This window comes from Oryctolagus cuniculus, chromosome 8, assembly GCF_051225735.1.
Source record: "Oryctolagus cuniculus isolate XC-2025 breed Fujian yellow rabbit chromosome 8, ASM5122573v1, whole genome shotgun sequence".
NCBI lineage: Eukaryota > Metazoa > Chordata > Mammalia > Lagomorpha > Leporidae > Oryctolagus > Oryctolagus cuniculus.
In genome coordinates, this window is record NC_142874.1 from 49,679,804 (window position 1) to 49,705,781 (window position 25,978).

At 42.3% G+C, this 25,978-nt stretch overlaps 1 long non-coding RNA gene and 1 other non-coding gene across 2 annotated transcripts in view; both read left to right on the forward strand.

Annotated features, from left to right (window-relative positions):
* The first annotated feature begins 573 nt into the window (after positions 1 to 573).
* LOC108178083 (uncharacterized) lies at positions 574 to 3,578 on the forward strand. Its single transcript, XR_011378037.1, has 2 exons — positions 574 to 768; positions 2,966 to 3,578. It is a non-coding gene; the product is annotated as an uncharacterized LOC108178083 (transcript).
* Positions 3,579 to 9,309: 5,731 nt separating this feature from the next.
* The window catches only part of LOC149125007 (uncharacterized), a 304,585-nt gene continuing 287,916 nt past the window's right edge, over positions 9,310 to 25,978 (forward strand). Inside the window, exon 1 of the long non-coding RNA XR_016211907.1 lies at positions 9,310 to 9,662. This is a non-coding gene — a long non-coding RNA (uncharacterized LOC149125007). The remainder of the gene's footprint in view (positions 9,663 to 25,978) is intronic.

The following is a 25,978-nucleotide window of genomic DNA, read 5'->3' on the forward strand; positions in this document are numbered from 1 at the left end:
TCACGGACGCGGCGAGGAGCCGGAGGCGCAAGATAAAGTTGTGCAGATGACACCGCTCGCGGTTGTGCCAGTGTCAGTTGGGGTAGGGGCTTTCTGCTGCGGCTGGGAAGTGGGAGGAGGAGGAGGAGTTGGAAGAAGAGGAGCAGACGGCCACAGAGGTTCACTTGTCCGTGTAACGGGAGTTGTTTAGGTGGGACAGTAGCAGGCACACAGGCAGAGGCGGCGGCGGCGGGGCAGGCGGAGGCAGGGCCGGCGCTGGGCTCTAGAGGATGCTGAGGTCTCCTCTGCCGGCGGCTGCAGCTTCTCACACAGCCTCTCATGTTTCGCTCTCTCTTTTCTTCTTCTTTTTAACTAGCGCGCGGGGAGGTGCTGCCACCGCGCGCCCCTTGACGTCACCGCTGCTCGCGCGCCCCCGCCCGGGGTGGGGAGAGGGGAGGGGGCGGCCCGCAGCGAGCGCGTCCCGCAGGCCCCGGCGGCCGCCCGGCTGGGCAGGGAGGGGCGGCGGCGGGGACGCAGAAGGTGGGCCCGCGACGCCTGCGAGCCAGAGCTGGCCTCGGGGGCGCGGAGCCCAGCGCGCCCGCCTTGCCGCGGCGCCCGGGTGGGGGCGTCCATGGCCCGGGTGCCCCTGGGCGGCCTGGGGCGAGGGCGCCGCGGGGGAGATCCCAGGGTTTGTCCCGAAGAGGCCACCCGGCCACCCCTCTCTCTCCTGCCCGCAGCACCTCCGCACTGCACGGGCAGCTGGCGGCCGACCCGAGGCTTCCAGAGAAAGTGAGTAAGAGCGGACTGCGGGAGGTGGGAAGGGAGGGCTCTGCCCTGGCCTCCCTCACCCTGGCCCCGGGGGGAGGGTGCACTTGGGGGCTGGAGCGAACGGCTGGCGGCTTCCCTTTCCCACCCGCGTGGACACCGCCTGGTCCTTGTGACTTTCGGCGAGAAGCGCGAGATCTTCCTGGGGGGATCTAATGTAGAGGCAGGGGTGGGGAGTGGTTAAGGGGAGAGACTCAGGTGCTGCGAGTCTCCGAGTAGGCTTGGATGCTTGGGAGACGGTTCCGAAAAGGGGTGCCCGCGCGGCGTGGGTCGGGTGCCGGCGAGCAGGTTCGGACAGAGGCTGCTCTCGCCCCGCCCCACCCCATTTGAAAAAGTTGGACCCTCTTCTTCCCGAGCCCCACCTGTGGCCGAAACTAAGCGGCGCGCAGCTGGCGCCCTTCCGGGGCCGCAGGTTCCCTGGCCCTAGGTGGGCGGAGAGAAGCTGCCGGCCGCCGCTCGGGTGATCAATTTAAATCACACACGCGCGCACTTCCCGGGGAGATACTCCCAGGGGTGTAAATACGGAGGCGTTAGTCCTGCAAGGAGAATTAGTTGCAGCTTTGCGGGCGTCCAGAAGCACGGTGCCTGCATGTCTCCCAAGTATACAAATAAATTAACCTTTCCCCCCAGCTAGGCAAAGTTTGCGTCAAGAAAGTGTGTCTAAAAACATATCTACGTTATCCAGAGCCGTGACTTGACGTGTGCTGGATCCCGGCACGCCGGCATCCTGAGCCTCTGTGGATTTGCATACCAAATGTGCTTTAACCCCGTTTGGGTGTTTAACAGGGGGGCTGATGGCCTGGTGGATGGCTTCTGATGAGGAGATAAGGCAGTTTTCCCATTTTGGCAATGGAGGAATGTTCACCATATTTGGATTTGCTTCAGTTCCCCGACTCAGAATTCGCCCAGCTTTTGTGAAGGTTGGTGGCCGTTGAGGTGGGCCGCTGAGATCAAACCAATTGCATTTAAAGTAGGCGCAGCTGCTGGGTTAAGGCTCTGGCCCTTAGATTTCCTGGGCTTGAGTTTTACTAGTGGAGCTAGGTTTTGCCCTGAGTGACCCATTAGAAGAATAACCGAGAAGAATCTGGTGGGGTGTTTGGCCCTGTTCTCTGCAAAAGGTAACAGAGAATTGCCCTGACGACATACTTAGCATTTCTTCCAGGGGCGATTGACATCTGTATGTGTGTGATTCTAGATGCTACCTTGGCTCCCACAGTTCTAGATGGCATTCTTCCTAAGGACTTTTAATGTAAGATACATCAGAGTGCTGTAAAGACTTTAAACTCTCTTATTTAATCTCCAAGATGAATCCCATCAAAATTAATTCACTTGCATAATTTCATCTAAAGAGGTAGTTTGAAAACTAGGACCCAGAGCCTAAAGTAGAGTGCTTTCCAAGGCTTTATTTCCAAATGCCAGTTTTGTGTTTTTTTTCCAAAATAAAAATCCTTCTGTAGTCATTTCAGTGATTTGAGCTCCCACTCTAAGTGATAAATTCATGTGAGTAGTTTCAGCACAGGCCTTCTTTATGGTTTGTACTAAAAGACTAAGAACACTTTAAGGTAAATTAATGTTGGTTTAAAAATTATTTATCTGTTATGATCTCTAACCCTAAGTCTCAAGATGCAGAATGTTTATAAAAGATTATGAAATGATGGGCCAGCGCTGTGGCGCACAGGGTTAAGACACTGCGTTGTGACGCGAGCATCCCATAACCGGGTGCCTGTTGGGGTCTGTTCGCCTTCCAACACAGATTCCTACTGATGCACATGGCAAGGGAGCTGATGATGACCCGAGGGCCTGGGCCCCTGGATGGAGTGTCTGGTTCCTGGCTTCATCCTGGCTCAACCCTGGCTTGATGCAGCCACTTGGGGAGTGAAGCATCAGATGGAAGATCTCTCTTTCTGTTTTACCCCCTCCTCCCCCTTTCAAGGAAATAAATCGTTAAGAAATCATGAGATGAGACTTGCTGGTTGCTTTTTGATGCAGTCAAGCCAGAATTGATTCCATCTACTGCTTATCATGAAAGCCAATACGTTGTTAATAAAGTCACTTATGCGGTAGCTGGGGTTATTCTTAGTTTCTCTGATACATTAATTTAATAGTCACTAGGCAGTGTTAAGCAAGTGGACTAACTTCTGATTTTTTTGTTTTGTTACAGAGGGAAAATTGCAAGCTTCACCTACAGCCAGACTGACAGCAGAATTTCTTTAGAATCAAGAATTAACACCGGTTTATTAACTAAGATTAAACCTTGAAAGACTGCAGCAGGGGAGCATAGCCATCTGCAAACTTGAACTTGAAAACTGATCTTCCATCAGGGAGGCCATCCTCTTCAGCTGAACCATCAGAAGTGGTGACAAGGAGCCCCTTCCTGAAGGAACTCATCCAGATGAGCCAAATCCTCCTTTTCTAAAAGCAAAGAAGGGAACTGCTCATAGCATCACTGGTCAACCTCTCCCAGGACACCACTGATATACAGGCTGTACCCTCTTCAAGGGCACCTGGAAAGGAAGCTGAAATCTTGCCTGGGATCCACTCACCAAGAAGTGCCTATGAGTGCTTGGCTGTGTCTAACCTGAGGATGAGGCTCCTTTTTCTCACTGGCATCAAAGCACTTTTCTGAGCTCCTGTTAACAATGATAACTGACACCTATACCCTAGTTTCCTTAGGGTTACATTCCTTGCTTCTCATGAAAAAATTATTATAAAAGATGAAATATTTGACCTATATTGAAATTAATTTCATATATAAAGCTCAAAATATCACCACATATGTGCATTGTTTTTTCTGTGTATGTGTATGTGTAAGTACTACTTAATTCCATTTCAACAAATATATATTAAGTATCAAGCATTGTACTAAGCCATATGTATGCAGTAATGAAAAATAATACAGATGCCTGGATAACTGCAAAAGGAGAGGCTTGAGGCCACACCACGTTTTATTTTTTTTAAGGATCCTTATTTATTTATTTGGAAGAGTTAGAGAAGGAAGGAGAGAAGGCAGGCTCACTCCCCAAATGTTCACAATGGCTGGGGCTGGGCCAGGCTGAAGCCAGGATCCTGAAACTCCATCCAGACCTCTCATGTGGCCCAAGTACTTGGGCCATTTTCCACTGACTTTTTTCAGGAGTGTTAGCAGGGAGCTGGATCAGAAATGGAGCAGCTGGGACTTGAAGTGGTGCTCATATGGGATGCCAGCATTGCAGGTAGCAGCTCAACTAACTGCACCACAACACCTGTGCTCACACTGTTTTTCAGTCTATGAATACTAGGTAACTTGTCCCATAATGGTCACATGGTACGGTGACTAGCCTCTCAATAAATGCTGCTGACTGGCCCATCTTGTTTGACTTGTTGCTTTTTAAAGGTTTGGAGTGGAGGAAATGCTTGCATTTTGAAAACCTTTTAATGTGAACAGAGGGAACAAATAAAATGCACAGTGGGGCCAGTATTTGGGGAGGATCTTTGGCTTGTGGTTAAGATGCTCACGTCCCACATTGGAGTACCTGGGTGTGATACCTGGTTCCACTCCTGATTCCAGCTAATGCAAAGGCTGACCCTGAGAGGAAGCCATGATGGCTTAGGTGACTGGATTCTTGCCACCCACATAGGAAAATAGGATTGAATTCCTGGCTCCAGCTTTGGCCCCAGTCAGGGCCATTACAGGCATTTTGGGGAGTGAATCAGCAGAGACGAGTTCTGCCTGTCCCTCCCCCTCCCTCTCTCACTCAAATAATTAAATGCAATTAAAAAAAAAAGTGAGCCATCACTAAAGGAGTTCAGGAGGCCATGCTGCTAAAAGTGTGATTCCACAGAGAAAGGGCAGCCAGCAAAGTCAAAGGATAAATACGCATCTTTAAAAAAATCAGATTGGCTATTGTCAAGCATACTGACACTATGATAGTGCTGCTAGTGGGACTTTTCCCTCCAGTTGTTCAGTCTTTGAAAAGTTGGCACCTGCTGTGTGTTGCATGCTGCTCTGGGCACTGGGAACAAAGAAAACCAGGTAACCGGAGTGCCTAGAGAAAGGGAACATGGGGTGAGGGGTGCTGGGGCTGCTTTCAAGGAGTAACTATGTATATAGTCAGGAAAGGTGTCTGCTGAGCCGAAAATTTGTGCCAAGTGCAAACATAGAGAACAGCAAGCCAAAGGCCATGAAGCAAGCATGCTTGGTATGTTCACAGATGAACAAGGAGGTCCACAAGGAGGGACAGAGAAAATGACAAGAAATGAGGACAGAGATGTAGCTAGGGCCGATTGTGTAGGAGCTGGCCTGCTATGTTTTGGACTTACTCTGGATGAGATGGGTTTTTTTTGGTGGGGAGGGTGCTGGGTCTTGTCTGAAAGAAACTGTGCTAGCTATTTCTACAGAGTGACTTAAATATAAGGAATTGCTTAAATGAGTGTTGGGAAACTATCAAAGCAAAAAAAAAAAAAAAAAAAACACTGAAGTAAAATAGAGTAGCTGCAGGAAATGATACCTACGAAGCCGTTTTTGATCCTAGAGATTGAAGCATGGCAGGGGGAGGGCTACAAAATCTAGAAGCTTCCAGAGGGCCCTGAGGAATGGTGGAGATGGTGTCACTGCCCAGCTGATGCTGATGGTGAAATAGTTATAGACGTGCTGGAAGAAAAAGGGAGACTAGAACCACTAGTCATTGAGCAGATGTCTTCTTTTCCCAGGGCTGTTGTAACAAAGCCCCACAAACTGGGTGGTTTAAACCAAAGATAAGTTTATTTTGGTGCAAAACAGTTTTGAAATCCATGCATGGTTTTTCACAATACACATTTTTCATGAACTTTGTAAAGATCCCTTGTATATATGGATTTCAATGTTTTTGCACCAAAATAAACTTGTCTTTTAATTTCATTTTCCAAAGACTTTTTTGAAGTACTTGCATGTTGTCTTGGGGCTTTAGAGAACCAGAAGTCTGAATTTAAGGTGTCTGCATGGTTGGATACTTTTTAGGGATGTGAGGGGAATCTCTGGGCATCTCCTCTAGCTTCTGGTAGTCTCCATTTTTCTTCACCCTGGTGTGTAGATAGTGTTCTCCCTATGCCTTCCCTTTATGTACGTCTGTCTTTGTATCTTAAATGTCCCCTTTTTATAAGGACAGAAGTCACTAGAGTTCACTCTATTCACTTCATATTATTTTATTTGAGAGACTTTCCATCCACTGGTTCATTCCACATTTGCCTACAGTCAGGAACTCAATCCAAGTCTCCCACGTGGGTGGCAGGGACTCAACCCAGGCACTTCAATATGGGATGGAACTGTCCCAGGTACCATTTTTTTTTTTTTTTTTTAAGATTTATTTGAAAGGCAGAGTTACAGAGAGAGAGGAAGAGATAGATCTTTTATCTACTTGTTCACTCGCCAAATGGTCACATATGCCAGGGGTTGGCCAGACCAAAGCCAGGAGGTGGGAACTTCATCCAGGTCTGCCACATGGGTGCAGGAGCTCAAGGACTTGGGCCATCTTCTGTGGCTTTCCCAGGCTCATTAGCAGGAAGCTGGATCAGAAGTGGAGCAGACTCTGATACTGCCCCTTCCCCCCAACTGACATCTTAACTGAAGCACAAAATACCTACCCCAGTTACCTGAATATTTTGTAGGTTTTTAATCATTATTTTTAAAAAGCTAATTAAGTGCATTATAGGAAACAAAGAAACAGGAAGAAAAGAACATCACAATCACAAGTAGTTTAGTTCAACCTGTTCTTCTGGATCCTTTGTGTGCAACCCAACATCTAATTTATGTGACTAAGTTCATACAGAATGTATGTATCATGCTTTCTGACACTTCATGAATTTTATAAGCTCAAAATCTAAAATCTATGAATATTTTGCTAGCCAAGAGGACACTATACCAACTCAATCTATTAGGAAAAAATGTAATTCTGGCTTTCATGGGGACAAAAATTTCATAAAAGAAAAAATGGCAACAGGCCTATAAATACAATCTGATCTAGTTATGATTAACACCCTGCATTCCTTTACTGTCTGATTTAAAAGACACACAGCAATGGTGCATTCTAAGTGTAATGTTTCAAATGGAATTCATGATAAGTTTGATAATACTGAAATATTAGCAAGAAGGTATGTTTCCATTGAATCATTTAATGCATTCCTATAGCACAGCCAAACACAGTGCACCTACATCAATGGCTGTCATCAAAATGTAAATATGAGCACATCTGCACACATCTCTTGTATTTCTTTTTGTCCCTTTGCTGCCAATCCATTAAGTATGACTATACACTGCTCAGAGGTGGTTTAATAATTCCAGGTCCAAGATGCGTCTTTTCTGTCAATTATTAAATAAAGATACATATAAATTTACTATTTCACTAGCTCTATTTTTTCTCATACATTTTCATCTTAGAACATCTATAAAGATTAGATATTTGGTGAATTTTAAACACAAAGAGGCATCTACAAATGTATTATTTGTTACTCCTACTTCTAACACTTGGTGCACTTTTAAATATCTATAAAGACTAGATGTTTCAAAAAAGGACTTAAGTTTGTCTACTACATACACAATAGTGTTGAATAAACTATACACGTATAACTGGCTATATGTAAAAATATCTTTTTTTTTTTTTTTGACAGGCAGAGTGGACAGTGAGAGAGAGACAGAGAGAAAGGTCTTCCTTTGCCGTTGGTTCACCCTCCAAATGGCCAGCGCACTGCACTGATCCGATGGCAGGAGCCAGGTGCTTCTCCTGGTCTCCCATTGGGTGCAGGGCCCAAGCACTTGGGCCATCCTCCACTGCACTCCCTGGCCACAGCAGAGAGCTGGCCTGGAAGAGGGGCAACTGGGACAGAATCCGGCGCCCCGACCGGGACTAGAACCTGGTGTGCTGGTGCCGCAAGGCGGAGGATTAGCCTAGTGAACCACGGCGCCGGCTTTAAAAATATCTTCTAAATAGGAACATTCATGAAGACCTAGAGAATCCTTCAGTTCTTCAAAATCCTTCTCTCTACCACCAACAGGTAGATGTGGGTACATGTATCACCAAGATGTGATATAATTTCACTTCAAAAAGTCCTTTTCAGAATACAGCCTTTTTATGAATTTTAACACTAAGTATACAACATGTGTTAGTTTACTAACTCTACTTTTTTCATATATTGGCAAACTTCTTTGATATCTAGCAAGTACATTTTATAAAATAAGACACCTTTGTCCAGTATATACATAATATACACATTACAACAAAGCTAAATGATATGTATTTAATGGATAGAACAGTGGGTAAGCTGAAATTTTCTAGCACACACTAACAAAACACCTTTTGCAATTTCTTCCCTTTCACCTCTCTCAATCCAATAAACAAGTACAGATTGTATATAGTAAATTAGGCCAAAATGTTTATATTTTGAAGATACTTTCAAATTATAACTATTGTTACTTATATAGTTTAAGACTGCTGTGTATATAGCAGACACATTAAGTCCTTATTTGAAACATGTCTTTGAAATGTGAACACTTTAGACTAGAATCCTTCCCTTTTCCATTAACTCAGTGAGCTAAAATACTCACATTTTTAGCAGATGATCTTTCCTAGAAATTTTAACACAAAATTTACTAATTTAATTCATCTTTGGTCATACACTGGCAACTTTAGCATCTAGGAATAGATGTTAAGAGTTATTTGTCCGGGGGCCGATGCCGTGGCTCACTTGGTTAATTCTCCACCTGTGGCACCAGCATCCCATATGGGCACGGGTTCTAGACCTGGTTGCCCCTCTTCCAGTGCAGCTCTCTGCTGTGGCCTAGGAGGGCAATGGAGGATGGCCCAAGTGCTTGGGCCCTGCACCTGCATGGGAGACCAGGAGGGAGTACCTGGCTCCTGGCTTCAGATTGGCGCAGCACCGGCCGCGGCAGCCATTTGGGGAGTGAACCAACAGAAGGAAGGAAGACCGTTTTCTCTCTCTCTCACTGTAATTCTGTCAAATAAATAAATATTTTAAAAAAGTAGCTTCCAAGGCCGGCGCCGCGGCTCACTAGGCTAATCCTCTGCCTTGCGGTGCCGGCACACCAGGTTCTAGTCCCAGTTGCCCCTCTTCCAGGCCAGCTCTCTGCTGTGGCCCGGGAGTGCAGTGGAGGATGGCCCAAGTGCTTGGGCCCTGCACCCCATGGGAGACCAGGAGGAAGCACCTGGCTTCTGCCATCGGATCAGCGCGATGCTCTGGCCGCAGTGGCCATTGGGGGGTGAACCAACAGAAAAGGAAGACCTTTCTCTCTGTCTCTCTCTCTCTCACTGTCCACTCTGCCTGTCAAAAAAAAAAAAAAAAGCTTCCAGAAGACATTTTTTCCAACTACTTAAAAAATAGGCATTTTTTTTTAACTGTTACACTCGTGAACATCTTTACACCTAGACCGCCTAGATGTAGCAAACATGTTTTTTTTAAAGGTTGAGGGGAATGTTGAGTTTTCTCACGTTATAGACCTAGGCCTTCTAAAAGGGTCAGGAGATCCTAACTGGGGATTTCCGGCTGCCAGTTTCTCCCCACACCAACGGCTGAGGGAGCCCAGCCCAGCGGCCGCGGGCTTCTGCCCGGGGATCGCTCACTTGCTGGCCCTTAAGGTCTCTGTTGGCCGTGGTGAGCACAAGGTGAGGTTTCTCTCACTGGAACAGAGCATTCACCCCACACGCCGACCTGCGTGGCCCCAAGTCCTGCCCTAAACCGGCGGCTGAACTTCCGCCCGCAGACCCCGCCCCCGGGCATCGGCGCCTTGGAGGTGGCCGCCGTTTTGCTCAGCCCGCCAGCCTATGGAGGCACCGCGTCTTGCCGCTCCTCGGGAGAGCCTCGGGCAGGCCCTGAGCCATCACCTCACAGAGGTAGGGCGAGCGGGGTGCGCCGTTCCTGGAAGGGCTGGACTAAGGGGTTGGCGCAGACACAGGGAAGACTCCAGGCGCCTGCAGGGCAGAGGCCACAGCCCGCCAGCCCAGAGGGCTTTGGGGGACCCCCGTGCTTTGCTTCCGTAAGAGCTCTCTGTGAGAATCCAGGGACCTTCTCTTAATTTGTTATCTGCAAAGATCATATTTCCAGCTATTAGGGTTAGGACATCCACATGGTGTGTGTGTGTGTGGGGGGGCACAATGTAATTTATTTGTTCTCAGATCAGCTATACATTTTTCTTTTTAGTAGGTACTTGAGGGTTTAATTTGTCACATTGTGTGAGTTATTTTAACATTGTATGTAAGAGACTCTTTTAAAGATTTATTTGTTTATTTGAAAGGCAGAGTTACAGAAAAGCAGAGGCGGAGACAGAACGGGAGGGAAAGATCTTTCATCTGCTGGTTCACTCCCCAAATGGCTGAACAGTAAGGGCTGAGCCAGGCAGAAGCTAGGAGCCAGGAGCTTCTTCCAGGTCTCCTATTTAGGTGCAGGGGCCCAAGCACTTGAACCATGCATGATCTACTGCTTTCCCAAGTGCATTAGCAGGGAGCTGGATTAGAAGTGGATAAGCCGGGATTTCAACCTGTACAGGCGGTGGCTGTATTACCCTCTACAATATACAGAGGCCGCATAACTGTCTCTTAAAACGTGTACAGGGTCTGGTGCTGTGGCGCAGTAGGTTAAGCCTCCACCTGTGGCGCTAGCATCCCATATGGGCGCTGGTTCTAGTCTTGGCTGCTCCTCTTCCCATCCAGCTCTCTACTATGGTCTGGGAAAGCAATAGAAGATGGCCCAGCCCCTTGGGCCCCTGCACCTGCATGGGAGACCCAGAAGAAGCTCCTGGCTCCTGGCTTCTGATGGGCACAGTGCCAGCCATTGTGGCTATTTGGGGAGTGAACCAGCAGATGGAAGACCTTTCTCTCTGTCTCTTCCGCTGGCTGTAACTCTGCCTCTCAAATAAATAAATAAAATCTTTAAAAAACAAACAAACAAAAAAATGTATAGTCATCATTTGGTATTTGGGGGATTGGTTCCAGGACCTATAGCTGCTTAAGTCCCTTATATAAAATGGTATAATATTTCCATATCTTCCCATATACTTTAAAAGTCACCTCTAAATTGTGATACTTACAATGTAAATGCTATGTAAATAGTTGTCATACTATATTGTTTAGGCAATAAGGACAAAAAAAATCTCAACATGTTAAGTACAAGGTTTTCAAATTTTTTGATCCACATTTGTTTGAATCAGTGGATGCAGAATTCATGGATACAGAGGGCTGACTGTACTTTCCTTTTCCCTTCCAGCCTTTGTGGGTGTGCTGCGTATGTTAAACATTTCAGTGTGTATTGTTTTTATTTTTCCTTTCGATAAATATATATCTTTTAGAAACAAGAATGGGGCAAATGTTTGGTACATTGGTTATGACATCGCTTGGGACATCTGCATTCTATATCAGAGTGCCTGGGTTCAAGTCCCTGGTATGTTTCTGATATCCTGGGTTATAATTCTGATACTATACGCACTCTAGGAGGCAGCATGTGGTAGCTCAAAAAGTTGAGTCCCTACGCCCATGGGGAAGCCCAAGTTTTAGTTCCAGGGTCTTGGCTTTGGCTTGGCCTAGCTCCAGGTATTGTGAGCACTTGGGGAGTGAACCAATGGGTGGGAGGTCTCTGTCTGTCTCCCTGCCTCTCAAGTTAATTTTTAAAAAGTAAGGCTAATTATTTTATATTTACTCACGTAATTTTTGATGGTTTCTGTTTCTTAGTGTAGATCTGGATTTCCATCTGGTATGATTTTCCTTTTGCCTGAAGGGTGTATATTAACAGTTTCTGTTTTAGGGGCCTGCTGATGATGATCTTATTTTTATCTTTTGTATGTCTGAAGGGGTCTTTATTTTGCAGTCATTTTTTAAGAGACATTTTTGCTGGTGTAGAATTTTAGGTTGTCAGGTTTGTTCTTTTTTCCTGTACAGACAATCCTTGACTTAGAATGGTTTTACTTGCAATTTTTTTTTTAAATTTTACTATGTTATGAAAATTATATACATTTAGAAGAGACTGTACTTCCGAGTTTGAGTTTGATCTTTTTCCTGTGATTACAATAAGCAGTACAATCCTCTCTGCTCAGTCTCTCAGTGAGCTGCAGCTCCCAGTCAGCCTTGGAATCTCACAGACAACTTGTACTCTGCAGCGTGCTGTGATGCTAAGCTAGGATGTTGCGTAGGGGAAGTGTATTAAATTCATTTTCCACTTAAGATATTTTCAGCTTATGATGGATATCAGGATCGAACCCTGTTATAAGAAGCATCTGTACCTAAAGATATTCATCCACCTTGTTTTAATTACATTTTTTTCAAGTGAAATATTAGACTTCTTATTTTGTTCCTCTTTATGTAATGTCCTTTACTCTGGTTGGTTTTTCATGACACCCTCTTTTTTTCCCCCCCAAAAATATTTACTTATTTGAAAGGCAGAGTTACAGAGAGAAAGAGAGTGAGAGAGAGCAAGATCTTCCATCTGCTGGTTCACTCCCCAGATGGCTGCGGTGGAAAGCCAGGAGCCTGGAACTCCATCTGGGTTTCTTATATGCTTTCTTAGGCTTATTAGAATGGAGCTGGATAAGAAGTGGAGAAGCTGGGGCAGGAATCTGTGCTCACATGTGATGCTGGCATAGCAGGCAGCAGCTTAACCCACTGTGCCACAACACTGGCCTCATATTTTCCCTTTATCAGCAGGTTTAAGCTGTTTGATTCTAATATATCTTAGTGTAATTTTCTTGATGTGGCTTATACTTGGAGTTTGTTGAATTTCTTGGCTTTGTAGGTTTATAAATTTCATCAGCTTTTTCTGCTATCACAACTTCAATTCTCCACCTCTATTGGGAATTGCAATTATATAAGTTATATATTATATATAATTATAAATATATATGTAATTATATATTTGACCATGTGAAGGCATCTCACAACTCAATGAAGCTGTCTTCATTTTTTTATATTTATTTATTTGAAAGTCAGAGTTAACACAGAAAGAGAGGGAGAGGGGGAGGGGGAAGGGGAGGGGGAGGGGTCTTCCATCTGCTGGTTCACTCCCCAGTTGGCTACAACAGCTGGAGCTGTGCTGATCTGAAGCCAGGAGCCAGGAGCTTCTTCTGGGTCTTCCATGTGGGTGCAGGGGCTCAGGGACCTGGGCCATCTTCTGCTGCTTTCCCAGGCCATATCATAGAGCTGATTGGAAGTGGAGCAGCTGGGACTTGAACTGACGCCCATATGGGATGTCGGCACTGCAGGTGGTGGCTTTATTCGCTGCACCCCAGGGCTGGCTCCAGAAGCTCTCTTCATTTTTTAAAGACTTTATTTAATTTGTATTTTATTTTAGTAAATTCTGTACTTTTAGCTCACTGTTCTTAATGACCAAAATTGCTGTTTATCTTTCCCAGGTGTAATAGTGGTTTCAATGTCCTTGTTTACTAGTTCTATTATATGTACTGGTTTCATTGATTGCTTTTTCTCCTTATTATTGTTTATATTTTCCTGCTTTTTTGCAGGCTGATAGTTTTTCTTCTTAGATTCTGTTGCAGGGGTGAAGAACATCCCTCCCAAAGGCTGTATAAGGCCCATGAAATCGTTTGGTCTGGCTCTCCCAAAGCAACTGCAGGCAGGACTCAAAATTCAGTAAATCTATAGCAGGAAAATTTTTAAGTTGATAAGTTTGTATGGCCCACAAATGATGTCATAAATATCCAAGTGGGCCTTGGCAGAAAAAAAGTTTCCCCACCTCTGTATGGGGTAAATGATTGTGTCCTTACAAACTTCTTGTGTTGAAGTATTAACCTCTAATATGGTGGTTTTAGGAGTTGAGACCTTTGTGAAGTAAGTGGGTCATGAAGGCTCTGCCTTCATAAAAGGGATTAGTGCTGTTAGGAAAGAGATCCCAGAGAGCTCGCTCACTCTGTCTCTTTCACGTGAAGATACAAGATGTTAGCTGTCTGCAGCTTGGAAGAGAGCCCTCGCCAACACCTGACCATGCTGACACCTTGATCTCACACTTCCCAGCCTCCAGAGCTGGGAGTAATAAATGTTGTTGAAGCCACCTGTTTGTTCTATGGCAATTTATTCTAGCAGATCAAACTTACTAAAGAGAGATTTCAAACATTGTGACTTTGACTTTGTTGGATGCTTGTGCTTGATATAATATTCCTATAAATATTCTTGAGCTTTGCAGTTAAATTAGTTGGTAACAGTTTAAGTCTTTCAAGCCTGCTGTTAAACTTTGTTAGGTGAAACCAGAACCACCTTGAATCCAAGGCTAATTTTTTCAGTGTTGAAGCAGTACTAACCTAGGCGCACCACCTGATTGCACTTGAATGATGAGGCTTTCCCCTCTAGCTGTGTGGAACATGGAGTATTCTCAGACCTCTGGGAGCTCCAGCGACCTGCTCCTTTCCTCCTTTCAAGTGGTTCTTTCTCTTTCCTAAAAGCGATTCCTGCCTATGTGTATTCTCCTGAACACTCAGTTAAGATATGAGGGGTATCCTTTGGGAGTTCCTTAGCTTTCTCTGTGCAGCTGTCTTCTCTCCAGTACTCAGTTTTTTGAACTCCAGTCCTTTGGGCTCTTCGGACTCCTTGTCTCAATGCAAGCTTACTGCCTGGCTGTGGCTGCCTCTTCTGCCCCTGGCCCCTTGCACTACAGCCTGGAAAATCTAGGCAGTAAGCTGGGACAGTCAGAGGACTAATCTGATTTGCTTTCTCTCTCTCTCTCTCAGTGATTGGTGTCCTCTGTTTGCTTAGCTCGTGTGCAAGACCTATCCAATTTTTTTGTTCCCATTGCTTTCTTGTTATAGTATTTAACTGATAGTTATTTCTGGTGGGATGCTAAACCTGGTCCTTGTTATTCCATGTTTGCTAGAGTAGAAGTCTTATTATATCACTTTGTGTATGAGGAGGTTTTCAATAACCAATTTGATTTCTTTAATAAATATAAAATATAATATACCCAGTCACCAAGCCACTCAGTGATTTATTTCAATTTTTTGTTGTTGATTTTTATTGTTAGCTTTATTTTTTTAAAAAAAGATGTATTCATTTGAAAGGCAGAGTTACAGAGGTGGGAGACAGAGATCTTCCATCTGCTGCATCATTCCCCATGTGGCCACAGTGACTAGGGCTAGACCAGGCCAAAGCCAGAAGCCTGGGTCTCCTATGTGCATAGCAGGGGCCCAGGTACTCAGGCCATCTGCTGCTGCTTTCCAAGACACATTAACAGGGAGCTGGATCTGAAGTGGGGCAGCTGGGAGTCAAACTAACTTTCCTATGGGATGCTGGGATCACAGGCAGTGATTTAACAGATGTGTCACAATGCCAATGCCTGTTGACTTGGATTTTTGATTATTAGGCATAGTTTCATATTATCTGTAGCTTCACAAAGTGGGAGTTTATTTCAGGCTTTTCTCACTTTTGCCTTTGTGGTGAGTAGTGATCTGGGCTGCGTTTCCCTGTCTTATAACAAGCCTGTTTAGTTCTGTCCACTGCCTTTTTTTTTTCTCCCAGAGCCATGTCCAGCATGCCTTATTCCCTACTCCTGTCATCTCCTTCCACCCCTAATTCTCCAATATCAACGGTTACTTCTTTTGTTAGAGAGTGTGTTAAATTTATTTCAAAAACACACACAAAAAACCCCTTCTTTTCGCATGTGTGTTTGTATGCGTGCCTCGAGGGCATCACCTGGCTGCTATGTATTCTGAATATAAGGAGGGGAAAATCAGCAATAAATATTCTTGTTTTCAATGCTGAGCTGTGCTCTGCTGCCTACTACACCCAGCATCCTTGAGTCTGTAACCCCTCCAAGTTCTGAAAGAGAGTGGCTTGCTCCTTGGCTACAGCTCCTCCATATTTGTGCAGGACTCTGTCTTTCCCTAGCTTACTTTGTTGAGTTCTACTCTACACTGGCTTTCTACTTTCCAGAAAGATGTTGAAAAAGTTCATGAACTGATGTACTTCCTCTTGTTCATTTCACTACTCTCTTTTCTATTTATATTTTGTTGATCAGATTTTACTGACTTTCCTTCAGTTTAGAGAGGTTCATCTTCTCTTACTTTTCTTTACAGCTTATTTGCTGAAAAAAACCTGGTCATTTGTACTATAGAATCTGTTATATTGTAGATTTATTGGATTACATCCTCCTGGTATGTTTTTTTTTTAATATTTATTTGTTTATTTGAAAGTCAGCTACACAGAGAGAGGAGAGGCAGAGAGAGTCTTCCATTCACTGGTTCACTCTCCAATTGGCCACAATGGCTGGGGCTACCCCAATCCGAAGCCAGGAGCCAGGAGCTTTCTCCAGGTCTTCCCACATGGGTGTAGGAATCCAAGGACTTGGGCCATCCTCCACTGCTTTCCCAGATTGTAGCAGAGAGTGGGATCGGAAATGGAGCAGCCGAGACTTGAACCCGCGACCATATGGGATGCTAGCACTGAAGGCAGCGGCTTTACCTGCTATGCCACAGCCCCGGCCCCTAAATAAATCTTAAAAAGAATAAAATCAAGATTGAGAAGAACATCTTTGGTGTTTTGATTGGGATAACATTGAATCTGTAAATTGTTTCAGTGGTATGGATATTTTTTATTTATTTATTTATTTTTTGAAAGAGTTACAGAGAGGCAGAGGCAGAGAGATGTCTTCCATTCACTGGTTCACTCCCCAGATGGCTGCAATGGCTGGAGCTGTGCTGATCCAAAGCCAGGAGCCAGGAGCTTCTTCCAGGTCTTCCACGTGGGTGCAGGGACCCAAGGACTTGGGCCATCATCTGTTGCTTTTCCAGGCCATAGCTGAGAGCTGGATTGAAAGTGAGGCAGCTGGGACTCGAACCAGTGCCCATATGGGATGCCAGCACTGCAGGCGACAGCTTTATCCACTATGCCACAACACTGGCCCCTGGACATTTTATTGATATAAATTATTCCCACCCATGAGCATGGAAGATTTTTCCATTTTTTGTGTCTTCTTCTGTTTCTTTCCTTGACATTTTGTGGTTTTTATTGAAATCCTTCACATCCTTAGTTAAAAGTATAACAAGGGGTTTAATTTCTTTTATTTTGTAGCTATTGTAAATGGGACTGCTTCTGCAGGTTCTTTCTCAGCCATGGCATTGTTTGTGTATGCAAATATTATTGATTTTTGTGTCTTGATTTTGTATCCTGCAACTTTGCTAAACCCTCCTATGAGTTTCAGTAATCCCTTAGTGGGGATTTTTGGTTCCCCTAGGTATAGGATTATGTCATCTATGAACAGAGATAATCTAACTTCCTCCTTTCCCTTTTGTATCCCATTGATTTCTTTCCTTTTTATTTTTCTTTTTGTAAAGATGTACCTCTTTATTTGAAAGGCAAAGATACGGGATGCAGTGGGAGACAAAGAGACAGGTTTTCCATCTCCTGGTTAACTCCCCAAATGGCTACAATGGCTTGAGCTGGGCTGATCCAATGCTAGGAGCCAGGAGCTTTTTCCAGCTTCTGTACAGCAAAGGAAACTCTCAACAAAGAGGTAGTCAACAGAATGGGAGAAAATATTTGCAAACTACACATGTGATAAAGGAATAATATTCAGGACATATAAGGAGCTCAAGAAGCTCAACAATAAAACAAACAATCTAGTAAAGAAATGGGCTAAGGATACGAATAGGCATTTTTCAAAGGATGAAATACAGGCTGGTGCTGCGACTCAATAGGCTAATCCTCTGCCTGTGGCACTGGCACACTGGGTTCTAGTCCCGGTTGCCCCTCTTCCAGGCCAGCTCTCTGCTGTGGCCCGGGAGTGCAGTGGAGGATGGCCCAAGTGCTTGGGCCCTGCACCCCATGGGAGACCAGGAGAAGCACCTGGCTCCTGGCTTCGGATCAGCGCGATGCGCCGGCTGCAGCGCGCCAGCCGTGGTGGCCATTGGAGGGTGAACCAACGGCAAAGGAAGACCTTTCTCTCTGTCTTGCTCTCTCACTGTCCACTCTGCCTGTCGAAAAAAAAAAAAAAAAAGGATGAAATACAAATGGTCAAAAGGCACATTAAAAGATGCTCAGGATCACTAGCCATCAGGGAAATGCAAATAAAACTACAATGAGATTTCACCTCAGCGCAGTTAGAATGGCTGTTATCCAAAAACCAAAAAACAACACATGCTGGTAAGGATGTGGGAGGAAAAGGTTCCCTAATACACTTGGTGGGAATGTAAGCTAGTACAATCATTATGGAAGCCATTATGGAAGACAGTATGGAGATTCCTCAGAAACCTGAAAATATATCTACCATTTGACCCAGCCATTCCAATATTCCACTGTTGGGAATTAACCCAAAGGAAATGAAATTAGCGTATGAAGGAGTTATCTGTAGTTATAGCAGGTCAACTCATAGTAGCCAAGATATGGAATCAATCCACATGCCCATCAACTTATGAATGGATAATGAGAATGTAAATACACAATGGAATACTACTCAGCCATAGAAAAGTATAAAATCCTGTCTTTCATAACAAATTGGATGCAATTGGAGACCACTGGGTTTAGTGAAATAAGCCAGTCCAAAAAAGACAAATGTCATGTTTTCTGTGATTTGTGGTAACTAATATAGTGAATACAAAAAAGTAATATATATGAGTGAAATTGACCTTTTGAGATTTTGTTATTGTTTATAGTCCTTGTCTATACTCCTAAGGAACAGTGGTTTTTCTACTTACTATTTGTTGAATTCTTTATTTAGTGGAAGGTTAATCTTACGATTATAAAGAAAATTGAAAGTATGTCATTGTAAAATTTAAAAGTGAAATAAGGAAGGAGGAAGGAGGGTAAAATGGGAAATATTGTTACATTCTAACTATATATGAAAGATGTGAAATTTATTCTCTTTATGTAAATCAACAGTATTAAGAAAGAATAAAATCCAAATTCTGCAGGAAAGATATGAAAGCGTCTTTATCACCTTATCCCTGTTGACTTATTTATTTGACATTTATAAGGGCTGGATATTTTCTAAAGTAGAGTTCTTCTTGAGTTACAGAAAGTACAATATTTTGTTTGCACCCTTATTGAAAATGATGGGGCCGGCGCCACTGCTCAATAGGCTGATCCTGCGCCTGCGGCGCTGGCACACTGGGTTCTAGTCCCGGTTGCTCCCTCTTCCAGTCCAGCTCTCTGCTTTGGCCTGGGAAGGCAGTGGAGGATGGCCCAAGTGCTTGGTTCCTGCACCCACATGGGAGACCAGGAGAAGCACCTGGCTCCTGGCTTCGGATCAGCGCAGTGCGCCAGCCACAGCGGCCACTGGGGGGTGAACCAACGGCAAAGGAAGACCTTTCTCTCTGTCTTGCTCTCTCACTGTCCACTCTGCCTGTGGGGGGAAAAAAAAAAGAAAATGACAAATAGTTGATGCACTGCTGACATACAGATAGGTAGCAGGATTATTTTATCATGATGAGATATAATGATGTGAGAGAAAACATGTCCTGAGAACCAGAGTCTTGAGGGGTCTTTAAATGGCCACATCAGCAATGGCAATATCCACGCTCAAGGTCATGCCCAGGAATGTTGATTCCAGGGCAAGGGATTCAGGGGGAGGGCTCTAGGAAAAGAGAGCAATGATTTTTGGAAGAAAAACAAAGTTATATTTTAAAATATATCAATTATATATTTGTGGAAACAAATATATTGAATGTTCAGGTTGTATTGGCTTTCAAACTTCATTCCTCTGACATTTACTTGTAAAGTTACTCCAACTATAAAGATTATGGTTTAATTCAATAAATTATAATTGTAATTCTATAATTTATTTTGATTCTGTCCTGTTTATATTTAATTCATTTGTAATTCATTGCAGCTATTATAATTAATTAATTATAAAGATGATTTTAGAGATTATGTATTTATGCCTTGTTCATTAGATTGTATGCATTATATTTACTTAATTCTATAGAATAATATTTTATGGCTAAATTGAAATTCCCTAAAGCAACAATGCCAACTAGCACATGATATTGACTTGAGTTTCCTTAAGGAGAGTTGGTGTGATTGTCTATAACTGGCTCTTAATATGGCTTAATCATCATAGAACTTTCTATCTGTAGCACTCACTGTATCTGGCTAAAGTTGCAGCTACTGTGACCTGCCACTATCACCATAACCTCTTTTTGTGGCAGGCTCCATATCTTATATGTGTTTTTGAGTCTCCAAGACTCTATTGAGTCCCTACTGCACCAAATCACCTTCTGCACACTGAGAAAGAATAAATTAGGAGGGAGGTCACAGATTCTTGTAATAGTAGTTTCATGCAGATTTCTCATCAAGACTGGAACTTGTGTCTCTTAGAATTGCATCTTGTCCGTTCAAACCCACTTAAAGAAAATAGCCATATTTAGTGGTAGAACTGAAATTGTTGTTTTTATAATATAAGCTACAGTTTTTCTTTAGTAAATGGCAATTTCCTATAATGCCTGAATAAACTGCAGTGGTTAAATTCAGTAATGCATTTTCTTTCAATAGGATTTCCCATTAGGGTGACCTAACGGGAACAGAGGGTGTGCAGAAATGGTCCTTAATTACAAAATAATGGAAAACAGTCTACATCATGAAATTACCTCATAAACAGAATGATCACAACTGAGATGATTCAGTAATTAACGATCACATCAATTAAATTAACTCATTTGTATCTCAACCCTATGTAAATGATTGAGAAAATATAATACCTTAGCTATGTAAACAATGAGTAAAATATGGAAGACATTATAAATTCACATAATTGAAAGCCCACACAGCTATAGAATTAATTACTTTTGTGTGCATTAGGTGTTTTGGAAACTAAGCATTAATTTCTTGGCTTTGACTCATATTAAGACCACCCTGTAGGAAAGTTTAATTCCTCAATGAATATATATTTATCATTCAGTTAAATGTTTAGCAACTAAACCACCCAAACAAAATATGCAAATGAATTTTTACTAATAATTGAATTAAAATGTGCTATACTTTTCGATGTTTTTAATTCAAGAGTAACACAAAAATATCAAGGCTTATTTATTCAAAATGAGGTTCCTTAAGCAAGATACAGAACTAGTCCTCAAAGACACGAAGTTTAGATTGAAAGATAATTATCATATACTCTATAATTATATCAAACTAAATATATGACCATTTAAACATTATCAAATAAATATTTAATGCATCACTTACAAATAATTGTCCTGGAGAAAATGCCAGGTTATGATAATCTTTATCATGAAGTTGAAAATACAGATTTGTAATAGTCTTTTGGCTATTTGGTCTGGAGGGGGACAATTTTTTAGAGAGTCCTGACAAACAAATATTGAGTACTTTACTTTTTGGAACAAAGAAATCATTAAAACTAAGGTAACAACATATCTAATTTAATAGCATGTGGTATAGTTAGAAAATTGCTTGTGTGGCATGGTTAAAGATTACAAATTCTGCTTTATTCTAAAATTCATGCATTGTATGCATGTTATTTAAAAAATATGTGGTTTCCCTATAAAGAAATTCTTCAGTTTCTGTTGGAAATATATTTAAATTTTATGTCCTGCCCAAGGGCATGAAGTTCTGTAAACATTTTCATTTATTAAGAGTTGTAAACACCTGGGCATTTTGTAGACATTACAGACATTTTTATATGTATTAATTTAGAAAAATGCTGGATATAAGAGAAAGTTTTCTAACTTTAAAATCTATTTGTATTTCATACAAAGATGCCCTGAGATTCAACCCTTTGGTGTTTTGGTTTGTTTACTTTACATAAAATGTGATTCCTCTATTTATAATATCTGAAAAATATACCCTCAAACATCGACTGGTTCTTGGAATATATTTGAATGATTTTTAAGTGTAAATTCGTTCAAACATTAGGATTCCATATCCTTTAAAACAATCTTTCTCTCTTGGTGAAGGGATGGATACTTGCAATGTGAGTTTTTTTTTTTTTTTTTATGAATCCGAAATATACTAAGCCAGACTTTATTTTCCTGTGAAAAATAATTTTACCTAATCACCATATGTGCATTGTTTATTGCTTTTAAAGGATAATTTAAGATGATTAATAGTTACCTGAGAAAGCCAAGCTTCATCTTGATCCTGAAGAAGTGAGAGTCTTGACAAATGAGACCAGCTACAGACCAGTGCTCCATCTGGGGATACAACATCATCCTGAAATAAAGTCTTCATCCACAGGAAAAGAAACTTTTAAAAATGTGTTGATCTTGTGAGAGATGGATGTCAATGTAGTATCTTCTCATGGGAAATATGAGATCATATTTCTGAAATTCAGTGTGGCATTCTGTAAGTTTGTAATCAAGCCTTACATCATTCCTTTTAAAAACTAAGATTTTCCTCTTTCTTCATCCCTGCTGGGACATAATGAATTTCTCAGTTCTTTTTATGTCATTCTACTTACGTAGTTGAGATTTTTAAAACAGGTTCTTCTACAAGCTTTCTTGCTTCAACCTTTTATGTGACATTCTCCCCTAATCTTTGAGTCCATTTGATAAATTATTTTATAAAACAGAAGAAAGCCAGTGAAAATTGTGTAGGAAGAGTGATATATGAACCTTTACTTTTTGCTAAGTGCAGTGATAAGTGTTCTGCATTTATAATTAATCCTACAATGACAACAGTACATTTTATATGTAAGAAACAAAAACTCACTGAAGTGAAGAAAGCTTCCCATGGTCACCTAGTAAGTTATAGAGCTGTATATACACAGACATGATCAGGCCCCATGCTCAATCAGTTTACTGTGTTGCTTCCAGATGAACTGGCCAATGATTATTGTTTTGTCTTAAACACAGCTGTCTCATTACTGCACTTATTTTCTCACTATCAAAATAATACCATATTTTTTGTACATGCACTACTTCAGTTTCTCAGTATGTGTTTGTGTTGTGTGTCTTTAAAATCTGAAGTTCATTTCATCTGTAACTTCTGGAAATGACAACACATCATGATTCTTTAAGTTTCCCCTTCCTTCACACCACCTTTTCCACCTGCTACTGAGATAATTAACAGCTTGCACTTTGTCCGCACTTCTAATCTGACATTTCTCCCTTGGGCGATATCTCAGCATTTACAAAGGGTATTTACAAAGTTCATGGAAAATGCATATTATGGAAAACTGCATAGATTTCAGAACTCTTTCTGCACCAAAGTAAGTATCTTTTAATTCCATTTTGTATGAACTTTCAGAAGTACCCTCATATAAACTTTGTAATAATATCACCACTAACTTAGCAGAACTTAAAAACCACTTGAATCATCTTACAATTTCTATGAGTTAGGAATACAGGCTCAATGTCAGTCTGTCCACATTGCTCTAAAGGTGTTGGCTGGGGCACCAGTCTCAACGAAGACTGGGGCCGTTATCCTCTTCTAAACTCATGTGGTCATTCATAGCACTCAGTTCCTTGCTGGCTGTTGGATGGAAAGCCTCTGTTTCTTGTTGGCTCTGTCCGGAGATCCTCTTTAGTGGCTTGTCACCTCTCTCAAGATGTAGAGCAGATTACAACTTGGTGGCTTGCTTCAGCCAGCAAGGTAGAGAGTGTGTCTTCTCAAGCTTGCCTTTCTAATCTTAAGTAATCAAGTATATGTAATGGCATCCTTCCCATCATCTTGGCTGTTTGGTTGGTTAGAAGCATAACACAGGTCCTACCAACACTCAGGGAAGAAGACCCCACAAAGACATGAACACCAGAAGTTGGGAATCATAGGGCCACCGCCATGTCTGTTTGCCATGTTCTCCTCAGGGCCTCCCACTAGAGTGACTATCCAGAGGCCTAAACAAATTGGGGGCCAAGAGTCTCCTGTAGACAGCAGTCTACTGTACTACTCTGCAGCTTAATCCTGACAAATCTTGCCTTTTCTATTTTCATTCTAGTTATGTGAACAACTTCATCTGGGATGCTGTCCTCCTTTTCGGGTTTACTTAGGTTCTTCTCTCAAAAAAGTCTTAAGACATACATCCAACTGTAGAAATAACAATGGTTTAAACAAGATTGAATATGATTTCTCACTGTGTTGATATGGCTGCTTTCTTTTACTCTGTCTCTATGAACTTTCCCTTACTCACTCTGTCCAGGATGTCTTTTCACTACAGCTGTATTCCAGACAATACAAAGTAAGGAAAGGAAAAATGAGATCATGCACTTTCCCTCACAGGGTACAGTTCAGAGGCTCCACATGTTTCTCTATTATTTCATTTGTCAGAAATTAGTTATTTTTTTTTTTTTGTTTGACAGGCAGAGTGGACAGTGAGAGAGAGAGAGACAGAGAGAAAGGTCTTCCTTTGCCGTTGGTTCACCCTCCAAATGGCCACCGTGGCCGGTGCACCATGCTTATCCGATGGCAGGAGCCAGGTACTTATCCTGGTCTCCCATTGGGTGCAGGGCCCAAGGACTTGGGCCATCCTCCACTGCACTCCCAGGCCACAGCAGAGAGCTGGCCTGGAAGAGGGGCAACCGGGACAGAATCTGGCGCCCCGACCGGGACTAGAACCCGGTGTGCCGGCGCCGCTAGGCGGAGGATTAGCCTAGTGAGCCGCGGCGCTGGCCAGAAATTATTTACTTCATTTAGCTGTAACAAAAGAGGGCAGTCTTTATTCTCTGTCTCTGTGTATTGGGGTAATATCCATTACTGTGCACATTGGTTCATATTTCATTACTACAACAAAATACTGGAGACAAGATACTTAGGAAGGAAAGAGGGATTTATTTAGCTTACAGTTTGGAGGCTCAAGTCTAAGATGTTATAGCCCATTGATTGGGCCTCTGGGAGGGTAATGGGAGGCAATGGCAGAGCACAAGCAGAGGAAGGATCGCAAGTTGAGTTAGGAAGCAAAGAGAGTGGCTGGGTCGCACTAGGCTTTTATATCCAACTCTTGCAAGAACTCTTCTGAGGTCTTAAGGATCACCCACTATGTCTCACATCTAATCTCCTTAATTGGATGAAGTTCTCACCCTCTTAACACCATTAACCCATGACTTTGGGGTTTAAAGTCATGGGTTAATGGTGTTAAGAGGGTGAGAACTTCATCTAAATGGTTTGGGGAGCCATATCCTATTCAAATCATAGCACTGTGGAATAAGAAGAAAACCAATATAGGAGGACAACTGCTGTTAGGTCTCCAGTTAAACATAAATTCCTCCAGAGAGTGTTTAAAAATCCTAGTCAAGACCATTTTTCCTTGTGGGATTCCACATTCCTTAATAGAACCCATTATTCTTGATTATTGTTGGTTCAGTAGCAGTTATGGTTAGATTATAGGCAAACCAGAGATAATATTTTTCTTATATTATTTTTTTGGTGCCTATTGTAGGGCTTGGCACAGTGTAGCAATTGGTGCATACTAGTTGCAGAATAGTTGTGACCAAGGTCAAACGAATTACATATTAGCCTATAAGTCTGGTTGCTTTTATAATTTTATGGGCATTAATTTCTGAATTTTAAAATGACATTAAATAATATTCAAATGTGAACCAGTCAGGATTTTGTTAATAGTAAAAAGTTTTTGCCAATAACTGGTGTTCCATCATGTTAGCTGCAATTAAAAGCAGTTCTTGGGTATGTGACTTAGTGGGACTGAATAGAGTGCTTCTGACAGCATGTTTAATAAACACAAGAAAACAAAAACTCAATTTTCATTAGAATATATGAAGTAGGATAACATCTAAATTGCAGAATAAATGTGTACTATCCAATTACCACATATGTTGAAAGCAATTTTGTAACATAATAGATCTCCTTATCCAAGGAAATTAAAAGCAAATTCTTAACATTTCAGAATTTTCTGTAAAGTCATTGCTATACCACTCTTTCAGTTGTACATTTCTTCTCTACCTTAAGATGGTTTTGTAAGAGTTCTTTTTCTTTTTTTAAAAATGTTCTCTTATTTGAGGAAGAGCCAATGAATCCATGTACACTTTGATTGTCATATCCAAAGTTAGTGAAATAATAATGATAAACTTTTTAATATATGTAAACTGAAAGCATGAAACATTTTGGACATCTGATAAAGATCCAGAAGAAGAACATAAAAGTGCTGCTTTCAATATATGTTGTGAAACTTAGCAGTATTGTATTCCCTGATACCCTGCTTTTCAGTTAGCTTCATAGTGCTTATGTGTAACATCATCCGCCTGGCAGATATCCCCTCAAATACCAAAAAACGGGTTCCCTTCAGGGCAGAGAGGTATAATGGGGGAGTGGGAAGTAGGTTA